We start from the raw sequence: 25314 nt of genomic DNA on the forward strand, positions 1-25314 counted from the left end.
AATATTATATGCCAAAATTGTTGAGTTGGACAAGGAAGACAACCTAATGATTTATGTTTGTTCATATTCACATAGAAGTCATATTGTCATAGATCCTTTAACATGTGGTGCTTGTCCCCTATCTTTGCTAGCCAAAAATTCCGCACTAAGTAGAGATACTACTTTTGCATCCAAAAACCCTTAAACCCAAATCTTATTCAAGTGTCCACCATACCTACCTAGGGATTGAGCAAGATCCCTCAAGTAAGTTGTCATCGGTGCAAAAAGGCAATAAAAATTGCTTCTAAAAGTGTGAGATAATTTAGTGTAAGAGAAAATTGAGCGTTGTATGAAGTTAGATGACAAAGAATAAAAGCGACAAACTGCATAATAAAGGTTGTCATCTTAAGGGGAAATACAACGTGACGTTCTCTTGCACTAAGGGATTGAGCATACAAACAAATAAGCGCATGGCAACCTCAGCTTCCCTCTGCGAAGGGCCTATCTTTTACTTTTATGCAAGAGTCAAAGTTTTTCTCTCTATTGCTTTTATTTTTCTCCTTTGGCAAGCATCATGTGGTGAGGAAAGATCTAGGCACATATGTCCAGTTGAATCTGGGTGGCATGAGTTATTATTGTTGACATCACTCTTGAGGTGAGTATGTTGGGAGGCAAAATCATAATCCCCTATCTTTCTATGTGTCCGGTTGAAACGTTTTTCTCATGAGTATGAGGTGAGTACGTGGACTTGCCTAAAGGCTCTGACACGTGACTCTTCCTGAAAAGATGATGAATTGTAGTTGCAAAGTTGAATGAGAACATAGTTCGTTGGTTTCTAATAGAGTTTTAGCTTTATACTTCGATTGTGTGATGAACTATTACTTATTCATGAGAAGTATATGATAAAAGTTCTATTAACAAAGTGTCCTATGTTTAATTTTGTTGCTGCTATAATAATCAACATGATGCTTCTATGTCTGTATTTTGTTTTTATTGACACCTCTCTCCCCAAGCATGTGGACATGTTTTTCGATTTTGGTTTTCGCTTGAGGACAAGCGAGGTCTAAGCTTGGGGGAGTTGATACGTCCATTTTGCATCATGTTTTCTTACTGTTATTTATAATGTTTTTATCCATAATAATGCTTTTTGGAGTAATTCTAATGCCTTTTCTCTCATAATTTGCAAGGAACACACCAAGAGGGAGATTTCCGGCAGTTGGAAATCTGGACATGAAAAAGCTACGTCATGCTACCTATTCTAGACAACTCCAAATAAGCTGAAACTTTACGGAGATTTTTTATGGAATATTTAAGAAATAGTGGAGCCAATAACCACCAAAGGGGGCCCACCAGGTGGGCACAACCCACCTGGGCGCGATAGGCCCCCCAGGCACGCCCTGGTGGGTTGTGGCCTCCTCGGCCCACCTCCGGTGCACATCTTCTGGTATATAAGTGATTTTGACCTAGAAAAAAATAAGGCGGAGACTTTCGGGATGGAGCGCCGCCGCCTCCAGGCGGAACTTGGGCAGGAGCACTTTTGCCCTTCGGCAGAGCGATTCCGCCGGGGGAACTTCCCTCCCGGAGGGGGAAATCATCGTCATCATCATCACCAACAACTCTCCCATCTTGGGGAGGGCAATCTCCATCAACATCTTCAACATCACCATCTCCTCTCAAACCCTAGTTCATCTCTTGTGTTCAATCTTGTTCCGGAACTATAGATTGGTGCTTGTGGGTGACTAGTAGTGTTGATTACATCTTGTAGTTGATTACTATATGGTTTATTTGGTGGAAGATTATATGTTCAGATCCATTATGATATTTAATACCCCTCTGATCTTGAGCATGAGTATTATTTGTGAGTAGTTACCTTTGTTCTTGAGGTCACGGGAGAAATCATGTTGCAAGTAATCATGTGAACTTCATATAATATGTTCGATATTTTGATAGTATGTATTTTGTTATTCCCTTAGTGGTGTCATGTGAACATCGACTACATGACACTTAACCATATTTGGGCCTTAGGGAATGCATTGTGGAGTAGCAATTAGATGGTGAGTTGCGAGAGTGACAGAAGCTTAAACCCCAGTTTATGCGCTATTCCATAAGGGACCGATTGGATCCAAAAGTTTAATGCTATGATTAGAATTTATTCTTAATACTTTTGTCCTAGTTGCGGATTCTTGTGGGAGGGTTAATAATAAGTAGGAGGTTTGTTCAAGTAAGAACATCACCTAAGCACCGGTCCACCCACATATCAAATTATCAAAGTAGCAAACACAAATCGAACCAACATGATGAAAGTGACTAGATGAAATTCCCGTGTACCCTCAAGAATGCTTTGCTTATCATAAGAGACTGTTTTAGCCTATCCTTTGCCTAAAAAGGATTGGGCTACCTTGCTGCACTTTTGTTACTACTATTGTTACTTGCTCGTTACAAATTATCTTGCTATCAAACTACTCTGCTACTTACAATTTCAGCACTTGCAGACATTACCTTACTGAAAATTACTTGTCATGTCCTTCTGCTCCTCGTTGGGTTCGACAGTCTTACTTATCGAAAAGAGCTACAATTGATCCCCTATAGTTTTGGGTCATCAAAAACTTATAGGACTTTGCATGCTTCTAGTCAACCTGTTATAGACACACCTGAGACTCCAAATGATATTTCTATTTCTGATGCTGAAACACAATCTAGTTATGAACAGAAACCTAGTGATAATGTTAATGATGATGTTCATGTTGATGCTCAAACTAGTAATGATAATGATGTGGAGATTGAACCTGTGGTTGATCTTGATAACCCACAACCTAAGAATAAAAGATATGATAAGAGAGACTTCATTGCTAGGAAACATGGTAAAGAAACAGAACCATGGGTTCAGAAACCCATGCCCTTTCCTCCTAAACCATCAAAGAAAAAGGATGATGAGGATTTTGAGCACTTTGTTGAAATTCTTAGACCTGTCTTTTTGCGCTTGCGTTTGACTGATATTTTGAAAATGTCTCCTTATGCTAAGTATATGAAAGAAGTAGTTAAAAACAAAAGAAAGATACCAGAAGCTGAAATTTTCACCATGCTTGCTAATTATACATTTAAGGGTGGAATACCAAAGAAACTAGGAGACCCGGGAATACCAACTATACCATGCTCCATTAAAAGAAACTATGTTAAAACTGCTTTATGTGATTTGGGAGCCGGTGTTAGTGTTATGCCTTTCTCTTTGTATCGTGCACTTGATTTGAATAAGTTGACATACACTAAAGTTTCTTTGCAAATGGCCAATAAATCAACTGCTATACCCATCGGTTTTGTGAGGATGTGCCTGTCATAGTTGCAAATGTTACTATTTTAACGGACTTTGTTATTCTTGATATACCCGAGGACGACAGTATGCTGATCATCCTTGGTAGGCCCTTTTTGAATACTGCAGGGGCTGTTATTGATTCCAACAAGGGCAATGTCACTTTTCATGTTAATGGTAATGAGCATATGGTACACTTTCCGAAGAAACAACCTCAAGTTAATAGCATCAATTCTATTGGAAAAAATTCAACTATTGCTATTGGAGATTTTGAATTCCCTATTCCTACTGTCAAAAAGAAATATGATATTATTATTGTTGGGGACATGCATATTCCCGTTGAGGTAACCTAGTGTTATATGAAAATTCGCCGGCTTCATGTCACTCGGAAGAAGTTTGTTTGTAAGACTTGATCAACATTGTTAATGGATTCCTTTTAATGGGCATGAGATGTATGAATTTAGTAAACACGACCTTCTGTACCCACCTTTTACTTTCTGTTATTTAAAATAAATAAAGCAAAATTACTATTATTTCCCTGTTTTCCGAATTATCCGTGCAATAAAAGTGACCATAAAATATAAGTTCTCCAAATGCCTTGAAAATTTAGTATGATTTTTCAAGAATATTTGAGAATTTTTGGCACTAAAAACACAGCAGGGGGTGCACCAGTTGGCCACAAGCCCATAGGGCGCGCCTACAGGGCTTGTGGCTCTCACGTGGGTCCCCCTCACTTATTCTGGCACCCATCCACTTCGTCTTCCTGCAGAAAAAATCCCACTATTGCCCAAACCCATGTTCTAGCTCATTTTGCTGCCATTTTTCATCTCCTAGATCAAAGCTCCATTTGCAAAACCGTTTTGGGGGATTGTTCTTTGGTATGTGACTGCTGAAATGATCCAATTAGTTTTTGTTCTAGTCTCACATCAACAAGGTGTATCAATGGGCTATGGAGATGCCCATCAATAGATATCAATGTGAGTGAGTAGGGATTTCCATGCAATGGATGCACTAGAGCTATAAGTTGATGAAAGCTCAAAAACAAACTAAGTGGGTGTGCATCCAACTTGCTTGTTCACGAAGACCTAGGGCAATTTGAGGAAGCCCATCATTGGAATATACAAGCCAAGTTCTATAATGAAAAATTCCCACTAGTATATGAAAGTGATAACATAGGAGACTCTCTATCATGAAGATCATGGTGCCACTTTGAAGCATAAGTGTGGTAAAAGGATAGTAGCATTGCCCCTTCTCTCTTTTCTCTTATTTTTTTATTTGGGCCTTCTCTCATTTTTTTGGCCTCTTTTTTTGGTCCGGAGTCTCATCCCGACTTGTAGGGGAATCATAGTCTCCATCATCCTTTCCTCACATGGGACAATGCTCTAATAATGAAGACCAACACACTTTTATTTACTTACAACTCAAGAATTACAACTCGATGCTTAGAACAAATATGACTCTATATGAATTCCTCCGGCGGTGTACCAGGATGTGCAATGAATCAAGAGTGACATGTATGAAAGAATTATGAACGGTGGCTTTGCCACAAATACAATGTCAACTACATGATCATGCAAAGCAATATGACCATGATGGAGCGTGTCATTGATGGCAGCTGGAACTACGTCGGTATTTCCCCGGAGAGGGAGGGATGATGTAGCACAGCCATGGTAGAGTATTTACCTCAGTTATGAGACCAAGGTATCGAGCCAGTAGGAGAACCAAGCAACACAACATAAACATCCCCTGCATACAAATAACAACACCTGCAACCCGACGAGTTAAAGGGGTTGTCAATCCCTTTCGGATAACGGCGCCAGAAATTGGCGTGTGACGGGAGAAAGTTGTGATAGATTGAAATAATATATCACAAAAAAATAAAGTGCAGCAAAGTATTTTTGGATTTTTGGTTTTATAGATCTGAAAATAAAACAAGGAAAAAGTAGATCGCAAAGGCAAATATATGAGAAATAAGACGCGGGGCCGTAGGTTTCACTAGTGGCTTCTCTCGAGAAAAATAGCAAACGGTGGGTAAACAAATTACTGTTGGGCAATTGATAGAACATGAAATAATTATGACGATATCCAGGCAATGATCATGACATAGGCATCATGACCACACATCGACCGCTATCCAGCATGCATCTAGTGTATTAAGTTCATGGAAAAATGGAGTAATGCAATAAGAACGATGAGATGATGTAGACAAGATCCGTTTATCTATATGGCGGTAGATATAGATCTCGTCTTTTTATCCTTAGTAGCAATGATACATATGTGTCGGTTCCCTTTCTGTCACTGAGATCAAGCACCGTAAGATCGAACCCACTACCAGGCATGTCTTCCCATTGCAAGATAAATAGATCGAGTTGGCCAGACAAAACCCAAATGTCGGAGAAGAAATACGAGGCTATAAGAGATCATGCATAAAAGAGAACAAAGAAACTCAAATATTTTCATGGATATAAAAACATAGATCTGATCATAAACTCGAAGTTCATCGATCCCAACAAACACACCACAAAAGAGTTACATCATATGGATCTCCAAGAGACCATTGTATTGAGGATCAAGAGAGAGAGAGAGAGAGAGAGAGAGAGAGAGAGAGAGAGAGATGAAGCCATCTAGCTACTAACTACGGACCCGAAGGTCTACAAAGAACTACTCACGCATCATCGAAGAGGCACCAATGGAAGCGGTGAACCCCTCCGTGATGGTGTTTAGATTGGATCTTTTGTTTCTGAACTCTACGGCGCTGGATGAATATTTCGTCGACTCCCCTAGGGTTTTGGGAATATTTGGGTATTTATAGAGCAAAGAGGCGGTCCGGGGGGCACCTCCTAGCGCGCCCAGGTGGGTTGTGCCCACCTCGGTGCACCTCGTAGGTGCAACCAGGGCCCATCTGCTTCCTTTTGGCCCATAAAAAATCATCGTAAAGTTTCGTACCATTTGGACTCCGTTTGATATTGATTTCCTGCGATGTAAAAAACATGGAAAAAACAGGAACTGACACTGGGTATGTCAATAGGTTAGTTCCTAAAAATGATATAAAATGACTATAAAATGATTATAAAACATCCAAGATTGATAATAAAACAACATGGAACAATCAAAAATTATAGATACATTGGAGACGTATCAGTCATAATAAATGGAACGGTGGAAAGTTGCTTGGAAATATATCTCGGAATGGCTATGGAAATGCCATAATAGGTAGGTATGGTGGCTCTTTTGAGGAAGGTATATGGTGGGTTTATGGTACCGGCAAAAGTTGCGCGGCACTAGAGAGGCTAGCAATGGTCGAAGGGTGAGAGTGTGTATAATCCATGGACTCAACATTAGTCGTAAAGAACTCATACACTTATTGCCAAAATCTATTAGTTATTTAAAAGAAGTACTACACACATGCTCCTAGGGGGATAGATTGGTAGGAAAAGACCATCGCTCGTCCCCGACCGACACTCATAAGGAAGACAATCAATAAATAAATCATGCTCTGACTTCATCACATAACGATTCACCATACGTGCATGCTACGGGAATCACAAACTTTAACAAAAGTATTTCTCAAATTCACAATTGCTTACTAGCATGACTCTAATATCACCATCTTCATATCTCAAAACAATCAGAAGGAATCAAACTTCTCATAGTATTCAATGCACTTTATATGGAAGTTTTTATTATATCCCTCTTGGATGCCTATCATAATAGGACTAAATTTATAACCAAAGCAAATTACCATGATGTTTAGAGACTCTCAAAATAATATAAGTGAAGCACGAGAGTTCATCAATTTTTATAAAATAAAACCACCGCCGTGCTCTAAAAAGATATAAGTGAAGCACTAGAGCAATATTGCCTAGCTCAAAAGATATAAGTGAAGCACATAGAATATTCTAATAAATCACGATTCATGCGTGTCTCTCTCAAAAGGTGTGTACAGAAAGGATGATTGTGGCAAACTAAAAAGCAAATACTCAAATCATACAAGACGCTCCAAGCAAAACACATATCATGTGGTGAATAAAAATATAGCCTCAAGTAAAGTTACCGATAGACGAAGACTAAAGAGGGGATGCCTTCCGATGCATCCCCAAGCTTAGGCTCTTGGTTTTCCTTGAATATTACCTTGGGGTGCCTTGGGCATCCCAAGATTAGGTTCTTGCCACTCCTTATTCCATAGTCCATCAAATCCTTACCCAAAACTTGAAAAATTTACAACACAAAACTCGACAGAAAATATCATAAGCTCCATTAATATAAGAAAATAAATAACTACTCTTGGTACTGTTGTGAACTCATTATTTATTTATATTGGTGTAATATCTACTATATTCCAACTTTTCCATGGTTCATACCTCCCGATACTAGCCATAGATTCATCAAAATAAGCAAACAACACATAGAAAACACAATCTGTCAAAAACGGAACAGTCTGTAGCAATCTGGACATTTAGAATACTTCTGTAACACCAAAAATCTGAAAAATCAGGAAAATCGAAGCAATTTTTTTATTAATATGATGCAAAAAGATTCAGTATTTTATCGTGCTTCTACTAAAAAATTAAAAGTAATCTCCTGGATGCAAAAGTTTTTGTTTTTTAGCAAGATCAAATCAACTATCACCGTAAGCTATCCCGAAGGTCTTACTTGGCACAAACACTAATTAAAACACAAAACCACATCTAACAAGAGGCTGGATAAATTATTTAATGTAGAACATAACCTAAAAAGAAAAATAAAATAAAATTGGGTTGCCTCCCAACAAGCGCTATTGTTTAACACCCTTAGCTAGGCATAACGAATAGATCTAGATATTATCGTCTATGGTATGCAATCCATAAGTGGCTCTCATAATAGATTCATAAGGAAATTTAATTTTCTTTCTTGGGAAGTGTTCCATGTCCTTCCTTAACAGAAATTGAAATCTAATGTTTCCTTCTTTCATATCAATAATTGCAGCAATCGTTCTAAGGAAAGGTCTACCAAGAATAATAGGACACATATGATTGCAATCTATATCAAGAACAATGAAATCTACGGGCATATAATTCCTACTTGCAACAATAAGAACATTATTAATCCTTCCCATATGTTTCTTAATAGTGGAATCCGCAAGATGCAAATTTAAAGAACAATCATCAAATTCACGAAAACCGAACACATCACATAGAGTTTTTGGAATCGTGGAAACACTAGCACCTAAATCACACAAAGCATGGCACTCATAATATTTAATCTTAATCTTAATAATAGGTTCCCACTCATCATAAAGTTTTCTAGGGATAGAAACTTCCAATGCAAGCTTTTCTTCAAAAGATTGCATCATAGCATCAATGATATGTTTAGTAAAATCTTTGTTTAGATATAAGAATGAGGAGAATTCAACATGGATTGCAACAAGGAAATACAATCTAATAAAGAACAATTATCATAATTAAATTCCTTGAAATCCAAAAGAGTGGGTTCATTGCTACTTAATGTTTTGACCTCTCTAATCCCACTTTTATCAATTTTTGCATCAAGATCTAAAAACTCCGAATCATGGGGACGCCTTTTAACTAAAGTTGGCTCATCTTTAGTCTCATCTTTATCAAAATTTATATTGGAAAACAATGATTCAATAGGAGTCACATCAATCACTTTAAGATCTTAATCATTATTTTCACAAAAACTAGAAGAACATGTTTTTACAAACCAATATTTTTTTAGCATGCATCTTAGCGGTTCTTTATTTGCACTCATCAATGGAAATTCTCATAGATTTGAGAGAATCATTGCTATCATGCTTGGGTGGAATAGACCTAAGTTTCAAAGAATCAACATCAAGAGAAATTATATCCACGTTTCTAGCCAAATCATCAATCTTAAGCAATTTTTCTTCAATTAAAGCATTGAAATTCTTTTGCGAACTCATAAATTCTTTCACACTATTCTCAAAATCAGAGGGAATCTTATTATAATTTCCATAAGAACTATTGTAGGAATTGCCACAAATATTAGAGGAATTACTAGGAAATGGCCTAGGATTAAAATTACCTCTATATACATTATTACCAAAATTGTTCCTACCAACAAAATTCACATCCATAGATTTATTATTATTTTAAATCAAAGTAGACAAAGGCATATCATTAGGATCAGTAGAAGCACTCTTGCTGGCTAACAATTTCATAAGCTCATCCATCTTTCCACTCAAAACATTAATCTCTTCAATCACATGCACTTTTTTTATTAGTGGAAGATCTTTCGGTATGCCAATGAGAATAATTAACCTTAATATTATCTAGGAGTTTAGTAGCTTCTCCTAAAGTAATTTCCATAAAATTACCTCCCGCGGCCAAATCTAAAAGATTTCTAGAAGCAAAATTCAATCCGGCATAATTTTTTTGTATAATCATCTACAAATTCAAGCCATGAGTCGGGGAAGTTTGTATCATCAATTTCGTCCTCTCCCAAGATTGTGCAACATGTTCATGATCAAGTTGCTTAAAATTCATAACATCATTCCTAAGGGAGATGATCTTAGCGGGAGGAAAATACTTGGAAATAAAAGCATCTTTACACTTATTCCATGAATCAATACTATTTTTAGCAAAGATGAAAACCAAGTTTTAGCACGATCGCAAAGCGAGAACGGAACTAGCTTCAATTTAACAATATCATTATCCACATTTTTTTCTTTTGTATATCACACAAATTGACAAAATTATTAAGATGGGATGCGGCATCTTCACTTGGAAGGCCGAAGAATTGATCTTTCATAACAAGATTCAGCAAAGCAACATTGATTTCACAAGATTTAGCATTAGTAGAGGGAGTAATCGGAGTACTAATAAAATCATCATTATTGGTGTTGGAAAAGTCACACAATTAGTATTCTCTTGAGCCATCGTGACAAAGCAAGCAATCCAACATAGGAGCACACAAAAAGCAAACGAAGAAGGCGAATGGAAGAGGGGCGAAGAAAAGGCAAATCTTTGCGAAAATTGTTTTAGAAGTGGGGGAGAGGAATGTCGATGTCAAAACCGGCAGATCTCGGGTAGGGGGTCCCCAACTGTGCGTCTAAGGATCGAAGGTAACAGGAGACATGGACATGGTGTTTACCCAGGTTCAGGCCCTCTTTGATGGAGGTAATACCCTACGTCCCGCTTGATTGACTTTGATGAGTATAGGGGTTACAAGAGTTGATCTATCACGAGATCGTAATGGCTAAACCCTAGGTGTCTAGCATGTAGGATTATGATTGCCTCTATGGACAAAACCCTCCGGTTTATATAGACAACGGAGGGGGCTAGGGTTGTACAAAGTTGGTTTACAGAGAAAGGAATCTTCATATTCGAATGCCAATCTTGCCATCCACGCAAAGGAGAGTCCCATCCGGACACGGGGGAAAGTCTTCTATCTTGTATCTATGCTGCCCATTAGTCCGGCCCATGTTGCATAGCCCAGACGCCCGGGGACCCCCTTATCCAGGACCCCCTTATCCAGGACTCCCTCAAGGAACACGAGAGGCGAATGGCGAATAATGTAATGCAAGAGATGAGAGTTTATGATGGATACTTGGTATATATGTCTTGACTTGTCGTAGATCTCCCCGGCAATGGCCCCAGAAATTCTTCCTACTACCTCTTGAGCTTGCGTTGGTTTTTCCCTTGAAGAGGAAAGGGTGATGCAGCAAAATAGAGTAAGTATTTCCCTCAGTTTTGAGAACCAAGGTATCAATCCAGTAGGAGATAACACACAAGTTACCGAATACCTGCACAAACAAACAACAACTTGCACCCAATGCGATAAAGGGGTTGTCAATCCCTTCACGGTTACTTGCAAATGTGAGATCTCATATAGATGGATAAACGGTAAAGTAAATATTTTTGGTATTTTTGGTTTATAGATCGGAAAGTAAAAGATTGCAAAATAGTAGATTGGAAACTAATTTGATGGAAACTAGAACTTGTATGATGGAAAATAGACTCGGGGGCCATGGGTTTCACTAGAGGCTTCTCCCAAGATAGAAAATATTATGGTGGGTGAACAAATTACTGCCGAGCAATTGATAGAAAAGCGCAAATTTATGATGATATCTAAGGCAATGATCATGAATATAGGCATCACGACTGTGTCAAGTAGATTGAAACGATTCTGCATCTACTACTATTACTCCACACATCGACCGCTATCTAGCATGCATCTAGAGTATTAAGTTCATAAAGAACGGAGTAACGCATTCAGCAAGATGACATGATGTAGAGGAATTAACTCAAGCAATATTATGAAAACCCCATCTTTTTATCCTCGATGGCAACAATACAATACGTGCCTTGTTGCCCCTACTGTCACTGGGAAAGGACACCGCAAGATTGAACCCAAAGCTAAGCACTTCTCTCGTTGCAATAAAAACCAATCCAGTTCGCCAAACCAAATCGATAGTTTCAAGAGAGTTGCAAAGATATCAAATCATGCATATAAGAATTCATAGAAGATTCAAATAATATTCATAGATAAGCTAATGATAACCCACAAGTATAGAGGATCGCAACAGTTTTCGAGAGTAGAGTATTCAACCCAAATTTATTGATTCGACACAAGGGGAGCCAAAGAATATTCGCAAGTATTAGCAGTTGAGTTGTCAATTCAACCACACTTGGATAACTTAATATCTGCAACAAAGTATTTAGTAGCAAAGTAATATGATAGTAGTGGTAACGATAGCAAAAGTAATGGTAGCAAAACTAATATTTTTGGTGATTTGCAGTGATTGTAACAATAGCTACGGAGAAGTAAATAAGCGAAGAACAATATATCGAAAGCTCATAGGCATTGGATCGGAGATGGAGAATTATGCCGAATGTGGTTCGTCATGTAACATTCATAACATAGGGTGACACAGAACTAGCTCCAATTCATCAATGTAATGTAGGTATGTATTCCGAATATAGTCATACGTGCTTATGGAAAAGAACTTGCATGACATCTTTTGTCCTACCCTCCCGTGGCAGCGGAGTCCTATTGGAAACTAAGGGATATTAAGGCCTCCTTTTAATAGAGTACCGGACCTAAGCATTAACACATAGTGAATACATGAACTCCTCAAACTACGGTCATAACCGGTAAGTATCTCGATTATTGTCACTTCGGGGTTAACGGATCATAACACATAATAGGTGACTACACACTTGCAAGATAGGATCAAGAACTCTCATATATTGATGAAAACATAATAGGTTCAGATCTGAAATCATGGCACTAGTGACAAGCATTAAGCATAGCAAAGTCATAGCAACATCAATCTCAGAACATAGTGGACACTAGGGATCAAACCCTAACAAAACTAACTCGATTACATGATAAATCTCATCCAACCCATCACCGTCCAACAAGCCTACGAGGGAATTACTCATGCACGGCGGTGAGCATCATGAAATTGGTGATGGAGGAAGGTTGATGATGATGATGGCGACGGATTCCCCTCTTCGGAGCCCCGAACGGACTCTAGATCAGCCCTCCTGAGAGAGTTTAGGGCTTGGTGGTGGCTCCGTATCGTAAAACACGATGAATCCTTCTCCCTGGTTTTTTATCCCCGAAAGTGAATATATGGAGTCAGGGTTGAGGTCGATGGAGCGTCAGGGGGCTCACGAGGCAGGGGGCGCCTAGGGGGGTAGGGCGCACCCCCACCCTCATGGATAGGTGGAGGCCCCACTGACGTGGATCTTCCTTCTAGTATTTTTTATATATTCCAAAATAATTCTCCGTCGATTTTCAGGTCATTCCGAGAACTTTTATTTCTGCACAAAAATAACACCATGGCAGTTCTGCTGAAAACAGCGTCAGTCCAGGTTAGTTCCATTCAAATCATGCAAATTAGAGTCCAAAATAAGGGCAAAAGTGTTTGGAAAAGTAGATACAACAGAGACTTATCAACTCCCCCAAGCTTAAACCTTTGCTTGTCCTCAAGCAATTCAGATGATAAACTGAAAGTGATAAAGAAAAACTTTTACAAACTCTATTTGCTCTTGTTGTTGTAAATATGTAAAGCCAGCATTCAAGTTTTCAGCAAAGATTATGAACTAACCATATTCAAAATAACATTTAGGTCTCATGCTTACTCATATCAATGACATAATCAACTAGCGAGCAATAATAATAAATCTCGGATGACAACACTTTCTCAAAACAATCATGATATGATATAATAGAATGGTATCTTGCTAGCCCTTTTTGAGACCGCAAAACATAAATGTAGAGCACTTTTAAAGATCAAGGACTGACTAGACATTGTAATTCATGGTAAAAGAGATCCAGTCAAGTCATACTCAATGTAAGCTAATAGTAATGGATGTAAATGACAGTGGTGCTCTCCAACTCGTGCTTTTTAATAATAGGATGATGACTCAGCATAAAAGTAAATAGATAGACCCTTCGTAGACGGAAGCAGGGATTTGTAGAGGTGCCAGAGCTCGGTTTTGAAATAGATGTGAATAATATTTTGAGCGGTATACTTTCATTGTCAACATAACAACCGAGAGATGGCGATATTTTCCATGCTACACACATTATAGGTGGTTCCCAAACAGAATGGTAAAGTTTATACTCCCCCTCCACCATCAAGCATCAATCCATGGCTTGCTCGAAACAATGAGTGCCTCCAACTAACAAGAGTCCCGGGGGAGTTTTGTGTGCAATTATTTTGATTTGATTTGCATAAAGCATGGGACTGGGCATCCCGGTGACCAGCCATTTTCTCGTGAGTGAGGAGCGGAGTCCACTCCTCTTGAGAATAACCCACCTAACATGGAAGATACGGACAGCCCTAGTTGATACATGAGTTATCCGAGCATACAAAACAGAATGTTTATTTGAAGGTTTAGAGTTTGGCACATACAAATTTACTTGGAACGGCAAGTAGATACCGTATATAGGTGGACTCATATGGAGCAACTTTGGGGTTTATGGAATTGGATGCACAAGCAGTATTCCCGCTTAGTACAAGTGGAGGCTAGCAAAAGACTGGGAAGCGACTAGCTAGAGAGCGACAACAGTCATGAACATGCATTAAAATTAATCAACACCGAATGCAAGCATGAGTAGGATATAATGCACCATGAACATAAACATCATAGAGGCTATGTTGATTTTGTTTCAACTACATGCATGAACATGTGCCAAGTCAAGCCACTCGAATCGTTCAAAAGAGGATACCACCCTATCATACCACATCACAACCATTTTAATAGCATGTTGGCATGCAAGGTAAACCATTATAAGATCCTAGCTAATTAAGCATGGCATAAGCAACTATAATCTCTAATTGTCATTGCAAACATGTCTATTCATAATAGGCTGAATCAGGAACGATGAACTAATCATATTTACAAAAACAAGAGAGGTCGAGTTCATACCAGCTTTTCTCATCTCAATAAGTTCATCATATAATCATCATTATTTACTTTCACTTGCACGACCGAATAGTGTGGATAATAATAATAGTGCATGTGCATTGGACTAAGCTGGAATCTGCAAGCATTCAATTCAACAGAGAAGACAAGGTAATATGGGCTCTTTGTTAGATCAACAATAATGCATATGAGAGCCACTTTAACATTTTAATTATGGTCTTCTCCTCTCGACCCCCAAGGTAAAAGAAAAGAAATGAAACTATTTACATGGGAAAGCTCCCAACAAGCAGAAGAAGAACGGGAAATCTTTTTGGGTTTTCTTTTTAATTACTACTACAAGCATGGAAAGTAAACTAATTAAAAGCTACAACTAGTTTTTTTGTTTTTCTTAAGGTTTATTAAACACACGAGAAGAAAGCATAAAAAGGAAAATAAACTAGCATGGATGATACAATGAAAAAGTATGAGCGCCGACAACTAGCAATGTGTGTGTGAACATGAATGTAATGTCGGTGAGAAATACGTACTCCCCCAAGCTTATGCTTTTGGCCTAAGTTGGTCTATGGCCACGACTGGGCTGGGGGATATCCAAAGTAATAGTTGGGGTCGTACGAAGATGCCGCAGCTATTGCCTCACGAGCTGTCGCTTGGAGACGGGCCGTCTCCATCCTCCTCTTGTGCTCGTCCGCCTCCTCCCTGGTTATAACATATCCCCCTTTTGCCTGAGAGTCAAAGAAAGCAGGAGCAGGGAGAGCGACGTGATAGGTGCATCGTCTGTCAAAGATTAGTCGGTACTGGAGGGACTGATCGATCCTCTCAACAAACTGATGACGAACCATGGCCTCATAATCTAAATAAACAGGAGGCAACTCAATCTCATACCCACGTATGGGTATATCAAGAAAATTAGCTAGACGGGTTGCATAAATTCCACCGAAGAAATCTCCATTAAATCTATTATTATGCAACCTACATGCAACAATGGCTCCCAAATTATAATGTCTATCTCCTAATACAGCACTCCTGAGAACACTGAGGTCAGGGACACACATGTGGCATGCTTCATCCTTACCATTTATGCACCTACCTATGAAGAGAGCAAAATAATGTATAGCAGGAAAATGGATGCTCCCTATGGTAGCTTGTGTTATGTCTCTAGATTCCCCCACAGTTATACTAGCAAGAAAATCTCTAAATTCATATTTGCGAGGTTCATTAGGACTACCCCATTGTGGAAGTTTGCAAGAAGTGTTAAAATACTCTAAGTCCATGGTATAAGAATTTTCATAAAGATCAAATAGGACAATTTGAGAATTGCGTGATGATGAAAATTCAAACCTCCTCACAAAGGAATCAGTGAGATAGTGATATTGGCGGCACTTGTCTGCCTCGAAGCTCTCAAGATCGGCATTACGCGCATACACGTTAAATTCTTCCTTGATTCCTGCTTGATCCATAAAGTCCTCTGAAGGCCATTCACAAGCCCGCACTTGAGCTTCCCTCGATAGTTCTTCGTTGGCATCGCGTATTGCGAGCCTGGGTCCTTGCTTCCTTGAAGGACCACCTTGGTACATTTTCCTAAACATATTTCTTCCTCTGAAAAATTTCTGAAATTTTAGTGACTTCAAAATAAAAGTGAGCCAAACTCAACGAAATTGATAGCAACTACTCCTACAAGTGCCTAGAGGCAATATCATGCATCAAAACTACTTTTGACCATATAAATTTGACATGCAAGCTCAAGAACAGGGTCACCTAAGCAGCAAAAAAATGCAATGAATAAAGCACTAGAACAAAAACTAATTGGACCATTGGAGGAGCCACATACCAAGGAACAATCCCCCAAAGCAGTTTTGTGAGAGGTGCTTTGAGCAAGGAGATCGAAAATGGCAGCAAAATGAGCTTGGACTCGGGTTTGAGCTGTTTAGCGATGTTTGTGGGAGGAAGAAGGAGTGTGTGGTAGCTGGAATAAGTGGAGGGGAGCCACCGTGGGCCCACGAGGCAGGGGGCGCGCCCAGGGGGGTAGGGCGTGCCCTCCACCCTCATGGCCAGGTGCTTGCTCCCCCTGCTGTGTTCTTAGTGCAAAATATTCTCAAATATTCCCGAAAAAACATATTTAAATTTCAGGGCATTTCGAGAACTTTTATTTTTAGGGTATTTTTTTTACTGCATTGATAATTCAGAAAACAGACAGGAATTACTATTTTTGCTTTACTTAATATAAATAACAGAAAGTAAAAAGAGGGTACAGAGAGTTGTGTTTTCTAAATCCATCCATCTCATGCTCATCAAAAGGAATCCACTAACAAGGTTGATCGAGTCTTGTTAACAAACTCATTCTGAATAACATGGAACCGGAGAATTTTCGAATAACACTAGGTTACCTCAATGGGGATATGCACATCCCCAGCAATAAGAATATCATATTTCTTCTTGACAGTAGGAATAGGAAATTCAAAACCTCCAAAAATAATCGATGGAATTTTTCCAATAGAGTTTATACTATGAACTTGAGGTTGTTTCCTTGGAAAGTGTACCGTATGCTCATTGCCATTAACATGAAAAGTGATATTGCCTTTGGTGAAATCAATAACAGCCCCTGCAGTATTCAAAAAGGGCCTTCCAAGAATAATAGACATATTATCGTCCTCGGGAACATCAAGGATAACAAAGTCCGTCAAAATAGTAACGTTTGCAACCACAACAGGCACATCCTCACAAATACCGACAGGTATAGCAGTTGATTTATCATCCATTTGCAAAGATATTTCAGTAGGTGTCAACTTATTCAAATCAAGTCTACGATATAAAGAGAGAAGCATAACACTAACACCGGCTCCAAGATCACATAAAGCAGTTTTAACATAGTTTCTTTTAATGGAGCATGGTATAGTTGGTACTCCTGGATCTCCAAGTTTCTTTGGTATTCCCCCCTTAAAAGTATAATTAGCAAGCATGGTGGAAATTTCAGCTTCCGGTATCTTTCTTTTATTTGTAACAATTTCTTTCATATACTTAGCATAAGGATTCATTTTGAGCATATCAGTCAAATGCATATGCAAAATAGATAGGTCTAATCATTTCAGCAAAGTGCTCAAAATCCTCATCATCCTTTTTATTGGATGGTTTAGGAGGAAAAGGCATGGGTTTCTAAACCCATGGTTCTCTTTCTTTACCGTGCTTCCTAGCAACAAAGTCTCTCTTATCATAACGTTGATTCTTTGATTGTGGGTTATCAAGATCAACAGCAGGTTCAATCTCTACATCATTATCATTGCTAGGTTGAGCATCAGCATGAACATCATCATTAACATTATCACTAGGTTCATGTTCATTACTAGATTGTGTTTCAGCATCAGAAATAGAGATATCATTAGGATTCTCAGGTGTGTAAATAATAGGTTCACTATAAGCATGCAAAGTCCTATCATTTTTCTTTTTCTTTCTTTTAGAAGGACTAGGTGCATCAATATTATTTCTCTGAGAATCTTGTTCAATTCTCTTAGGATGGCCCTCAAGATACAAGGGTTCCTGAATCATTTTACCACTTCTAGTCATAACTCTAACAGCATTACCATTTTTCTTACTATTCAATTCATTGAGCAAATCATTCTGAGCTTTAAGTACTTGTTCTACTTTAGTAGTAACCATAGAAGCATGTTTTCTAATAAGTTTAAGTTCACCTTTAACATTAGCCATATAATCACCCAAGTGTTCAAGCATATCAGCATTGCGTTTTAATTCTCTACCAAAATAAGCATTGAAGTTTTCTTGTTTAACCATAAAGTCATCAAACTCATCCAAGCATGGGCTAGCAAACTTAGTAAATGGGATTTTAGCTTTATCATATCCATATAGGGAATTTACCTTTACTACCTGTGTAGGGTTATCAATACCATGTATTTCTTCAACATGCGGTAAATTAAGACCATGTATTTCTTCAATAGGAGGTAAATTCTTAACATCCTCAGCTTTAATACCTTTTTTCTTTCATAGATTTCTTTGCCTCTTGCATATCTTCAGGACTGAGAAATATAATACCCCTTTTCTTCGGAGTTGGTTCAGGAATTGGATCAGGAATTGGATCAGGAAGTGTCCAATTATTTTCATTAGTCAACATATTATTCAATAGAATTTCATATTCATCTAGTGTTCTTTCCCTGAAAACACAACCAGCACAACTATCCAGGTGGTCTCTGGAAGCATCAGTTAGTCCATTATAAAAGATATCAAGTATTTCAATTTTCTTAAGAGGATGATCACACAAAGCATTAAGTAATTGGAGAAGCCTCCCCCAAGCTTGTGGGAGACTCTGTTCTTCAATTTGCACAAAATTATATATTTCCCTTAAAGCAGCTTTTCTTATGAGCGGGGAAATATTTAGCAGAGAAGTAATAAATCATATCCTGGGGACTACACACACAACCAGGATCAAGAGAATTAAACCATATCTTAGCATCACCCTTTAATGAGAACAGAAATAATTTAAGGATATAATAATAGTGAGTTTTCTCATCATTAGTGAATAGGGTGGCTATATCATTTAATTTAGTAAGATGTGCCACAACAGTTTTAGAATCATAGCCATTGAAAGGATCAGATTCAACTAAAGTAATTATCTCAGGATCAACAGAGAAATCATAATCCTTATCAGTAACAAAGATAGGTGAAGTAGCATAAGCAGGATCATATTTCATTCTAGCATTCAATTTTTTTTGTTTTAGCTTAGCTAATAATTTCTTAAGATCACTCCTATCATTGCAAGAAAGAAAATCTCTAGCAGTTTATTCATCCACAACATAGCCCTCAGGCACAACAGGTAATTCATATCTAGGGGGAGAGTCTTCATCATCACTTTCATCAATATTATCAGTTTCAATAATTTCATTCTTTCTAGCCCTTGTAAGTTGTTCATCAAGAAATTCACCAAGTGGCACAGTAGTATCAAGCATGCGTAGAGGTAGTTTCATCATAAGTATCATGCATAGCAGAAGTGGCATCATCAATAACATGTGACGTATCAGAATTAATAGCAGAAACAGGTTTAGGTGTTGCAAGCTTACTCAAAACAGAAGGTGAATCAAGTGCAAAGCTAGATGGTAGTTCCTTACCTCCCCTCGTAGTTGAAGGATAGATCTTGGTTCTTGGATCTTTCAAGTTCTTCATAATGATAAGCAGATATAAATCCCAAGTGACTCAAAGAATAGAGCTATGCTCCCCGGCAACGGCGCCAGAAAATAGTCTTGATAACACACAAGTATAGGGGATCGCAACAGTTTTCGAGGGTAGTGTATTCAACCCAATTTTATTGATTCGACACAAGGGGAGCCAAAGAATATTCTCAAGTATTAGCAGCTAAGTTGTCAATTCAACCACACCTGGATAACTTAATATCTGCAGCAAAGTATTTAGTAGCAAAGTAATATGATAGTAGTGGTAACGATAGCAAAAGTAACGGTAGCAAAAGTAATATTTTTGGTGTTTTGAAGTGATTGTAACAATAGCTATGGAAAAGTAAATAAGCGAAGAACAATATATGGAAAGCTCGTAGGCATTGGATCGGTGATGGAGAATTATGCCGAATGCGGTTCATCATGTAACAGTCACAACATAGGGTGACACAGAACTAGCTCCAATTCATCAATGTAATGTAGGCATGTATTCCGAATATAGTCATACGTGCTTATGGAAAAGAACTTGCATGACATCTTTTGTCCTAACCTCTCGTGGCAGCGGGGTCCTATTGGAAACTAAGGGATATTAAGGCCTCCTTTTAATAGAGTACCGGACCAAAGCATTAACACATAGTGAATACATGAATTCCTCAAACTACGGTCATCATCGGTAAGTATCCCGATTATTGTCACTTCGGGGTTAACGGATCATAACACATAATAGGTGACTACAGACTTGCAAGATAGGATCAAGAACTCTCATATATTGATGAAAACATAATAGGTTTAGATCCAAAATCATGGCACTCGGGCCCTAGTGACAAGCATTAAGCATAGCAAAGTCATAGCAACATCAATCTCAGAACATAGTGGGCACTAGGGATCAAACCCTAACAAAACTAACTCGATTACATGATAAATCTCATCCAACCCATCACCGTCCAGCAAGCCTACAATGGAATTACTCATGCACGGCGATGAGCATCATGAAATTGGTGATGGAGGAAGGTTGATGATGACGATGGCGACGGATTCCCCTCTCCGGAGCCCCGAACGGACTCCAGGTCAGCCCTCCCGAGAGATTTTAGGGCTTGGCGGTGGCTCCATGTTGTAAAACGCGATGAATCCTTCTCCCTGAAAGTGAATATATGGAGTCGGGGTTGAGGTCGGTGGAGCGTCAGGGGGCCCATGAGGCAGGGGGCGCGCCCAGGGGGGTAGGGCGCGCCCCCCACCCTCATGGACATGTGGAGGCCCCCCTGACATGGATCTTCCTTCTAGTATTTTTTATATATTCCAAAATAGTTCTCCGTTGATTTTCAGGTCATTCCTAGAACTTTTATTTCTGCACAAAAATAACACCATGGCAATTCTGCTGAAAACAGCGTCAGTCCTAGTTAGTTCCATTCAAATCATGCAAGTTAGAGTCCAAAACAAGGGCAAAAGTGATTGGAAAAGTAGATACGACAGAGACGTATCAGCTAGTCATAAATCAACAATTCATCGGATCTTGGCAAACACACCGCAAAAGGTATTATATCGAATAGATCTCCAAGAACATCGAGGAGAACATGGTATTGAGAATCAAAGAGAGAGAAGAAGCCATCTAGCTACTAGCTATGGACCCGTAGGTCTGTGGTAAACTACTCATACTTCATCGGAAGGGCAATGGTGTTGATGTAGAAACCCTCCATGATCGAATCCCCCTCCGGCAGGACGCCGGAAAAGGCCCCTATATGGGATCTCACGGGTACAGAAGGTTGCGGCGGCGGAAAAGTGTTTTCGTAGCTCCCCTTGTTGGTTTTGGGGTATATGAGAATATATAGGCGAAGAAACTAGGTCGGTAGAGTCGCAGAAAAGGAATACCAAACGGAATAAACCTTTCGCTATGAGTTTCCATGGACCAGAAGACATCCAGAGGACTTGGAGTGCAAGTCAGAGAAGCCACGAGGCGGCCACAAGGGTGGGGGCGCGCCCTACCCCCTGGGCGCGCCCTCCGTCCTTGTGGCCGCCTCGTGGCTTCTCTGACTTGCACTCCAAGTCCTCTGGATGTCTTCTGGTCCATGAAAAATCATAGCGAAAGGTTTATTCCGTTTGGTATTCCTTTTTTGCGAGAATCTAAAACAAGGAAAAACAGAAACTGGCACTAGGCTCTAGGTTATTAGGTTAGCCCCAAAAATAATATAAAATAGCATACTAATGCATATAAAACATCCAAAACAGATAATATAATAGTATGGAACAATCAAAAATTATGGATACATTGGAGACGTATCACACAATGCCGGCGTGATAGACTTCATGTCAGATAAGCTTTTACAATATTAATACAACCTCACCGGTTCCTTTGTGCGGAGATTTAAGTATTTAGTCCATCACAATACACATCATGTTTTGTTTGATCTTTATGATAAATCATTTACCATGGACCTAGAAGATTTTAATGATGCATGCAAACTTCCACATTGGGGTACTTGTAATAAACCTCGTAAATCTGATTGCTCTTAGTTCCTTGCTAGCATCACTGTAGGAGAAACCAGGACCATAACACAAGCCACTATAGGGATCATTCACTTTCCTGCATTACATTACTTTGCTCTGATGCATAAATGGACCATAACCTATGCGCCTCTGATTTGAGTGTCCTCAAGAGTGTTGTAATGAATGATAAGCATTTTAACTTGGGGGCTATCATTGCGCGTCGATTACATAACAATGCTAAAGAAGGGGATTTCTTTGATGGAATTTATGCCACGCGCTTAGCTAATTATCTTGGTGTCCCCATAAGATAAAATGATGCTCAGTTGCCACCTGCTTTTCTTGATTATAATGCTATGGTACGTTACTAGTTTCTTGAGAGGAGCGAACAGTCCCTCCTTTACCGACTAATCTTTGACAGGCAGCGCGTCTTTTGTATTACGCTTCCTGCTCCTACTTTCTTTGACTTTCAGGTAAAGCGAACATACTTCATAACCAGAGAGGAGGCGGACGAGTATGAGAGAGCAGGGGAGGCCGCTCACCTCCACGAGGCAGCCCTCCAAGCGGTAGCTGCCACAGCTCAATACAACCCCAACTATGGTTTTGGATACTATCCAGGCCAGCTGTGGCCCACTAGTAGAAAACAAGGCTTTGGTTCAGGCCTGGCCAGCCCATCAGTCCCGGTTCAGTTATGAACCGGGACCAACGGAGGCATACGTCCTGGTTCGTGAGCCCAGGGGGCGTCCGGGCCTCGTGGGGCATTGGTCCCGGTTCGTCTGGAACCTTTTGTCCCCGTTCCAGGCACAAACCGGGACCAATGGTCCTTGCTCCTGGCCCACATCCATTGGCCCCAGTTCGTAGCTGGAACCGGGACAAAAGGGGGGCCTTTAGTCCCGGTTCTAGCCATGAACCGGGACCAATGAGGTGCCTATATATACCTCATCGCCGGCGAGCAGAGCACTCCACACTGCTCTGTTTTTTCTGGCCGGCGAGCGCAGAGCTTTGTGGTGCTCTAGATCACCTCCTATGCACATGAGGTGTTCGATGAAATGCCCGAGCCACACTAGTTAATCTTTATCCTCTTGAAGCTCAACCTCCAAGCTCCATTTTCCTCAAGATTTGTCTAGGTTTAGCGGTCTATCAAGTCCCGTCCCCGTCTTCACCGACGTCGATCGCCCGCGCTGATCTCATCGCCGGCACCACCGCGGTGAGCCTCTTGTTCTTATCTTCTTTCTAAAAGAAAAAAAATTCTTACTTGTATGATTAGATAGATACTTGTCTAATTTTCTTACTTTTATAATTTCTTGTTATTATGTAGTGAGATGGTTTTGGTATCCGCCCCCGTCGGCCCTTGTCCTATCTATGATTCGGATGTGGTATATATATTATCTTTTATAACTATTTGGTTCATTTATTGTTTATGACCATTATGCCGACCAACGTGACATAAAATTTATTTATCTAGGAGGTATGTGAACCGGAAATTCCAACCGACCCTATTATCGAGAGGTTAAATTTAGTTGAAGAAGAAAACAATTACTTGAAGGAAAAAACAAAAAAATTGAGGAGGAGAAGATTATATTGGAGTTGCATGTTGCGGATGTCGTCAATGATCACAAGATCAAGATGGATGCAATGCGTTTGAAGATTAGAAAGATTAGAAAATATGTCATTCATACCGAGGCTTGGTATCATTATGTCGTCGGAACAATTGTTACCTTGGTTGCGATTATGATCGCATTTGTTGTTGCATTGAAATGTTTTACATAGTCTCAATGTATGGTTTAATTAGATGCTCTGGAGAGCTATATGTTGTTCAATGAGAACTATCTATGTACTTTGGTTTTAATGTGATGATGAACTTCTATTAATTTGGTCACCTATCTATTCATGTTGTTCTGTAATGGTTTTTGACACACTTAATTATATATAATGCACGCAGATGAACCGACAATGGATGTACGGTGACAGACACACCTCCGAGTACATTAAGGGCGTGCATAATTTTCTCGAAGTGGCTGAGGCAAACAAGAAGAATGGTTTTATGTGTTGTCCATGCCCTATATGTGGGAATAGGAAGTCTTACTCTGACCGGAAAATCCTTCACACCCACCTGCTTTATAAGGGTTTCATGCCACAATATAATGTTTGGACCAAGTATGGAGAAATAGGGGTTTTGATGGAAGACAGCGAAGAAGAAGAGGACGATGACAACTATGTGCCCCCTGAATATGGTGATGCTGTAACGGGGGAAGCTGAAGATCAAGAGGAACCAGACGATGTGCCCAATGATGATCTCCGCCGGGTCATTGTTGATGCAAGGAGACAGTGCGAAAGTGAAAAGGAGAAGCTAAAGTTCGACCGCATGTTAGAGGATCACAAAAAGGGTTGTACCCCAATTGCGAAGATGGCAACACAAAGCTCGGTACCGTACTGGAATTGCTATAGTGGAAGGCAGAGAATGCTATGCCTGACAAAGGATTTGAGAAGCTACTGAAAATATTGAAGAAGAAGCTTCCAAAGGATAACGAATTGCCCGACAGTACGTACGCATCAAAGAAGGTCGTATTCCCTCTAGGATTGGAGGTGCAGAAGATACATGCATGCCCTAATGACTGCATCCTCTACCGTGGTGCATATGAGGATTTGAATGCATGCTCGGTATGCGGTGCATTGCGGTATAAGATCAGATGAGATGACCCTGGTGATGTTGACGGCAAGCCCCCCAGGAAGAGGGTTCCTGCTAAGGTGATGTGGGATGCTCCTATAATACCACGGTTGAAACGTCTGTTTGATACGTCTCCAACGTATCTATAATTTTTGATTGTTCCATGCTATATTATATCCTGTTTTGGACATTATTGGGCTTTATTATACACTTTTATATTATTTTTGGGACTAACCTATTAACCGGAGGCCCAGCCCAGAATTGCTGTTTTTTTTGCCTATTTTAGGGTTTCACAAAAAAAGAATATCAAAT

The sequence above is a fragment of the Triticum dicoccoides genome, chromosome 1A, assembly GCF_002162155.2.
Source record: "Triticum dicoccoides isolate Atlit2015 ecotype Zavitan chromosome 1A, WEW_v2.0, whole genome shotgun sequence".
Taxonomy (NCBI): Eukaryota; Viridiplantae; Streptophyta; class Magnoliopsida; order Poales; family Poaceae; genus Triticum; species Triticum dicoccoides.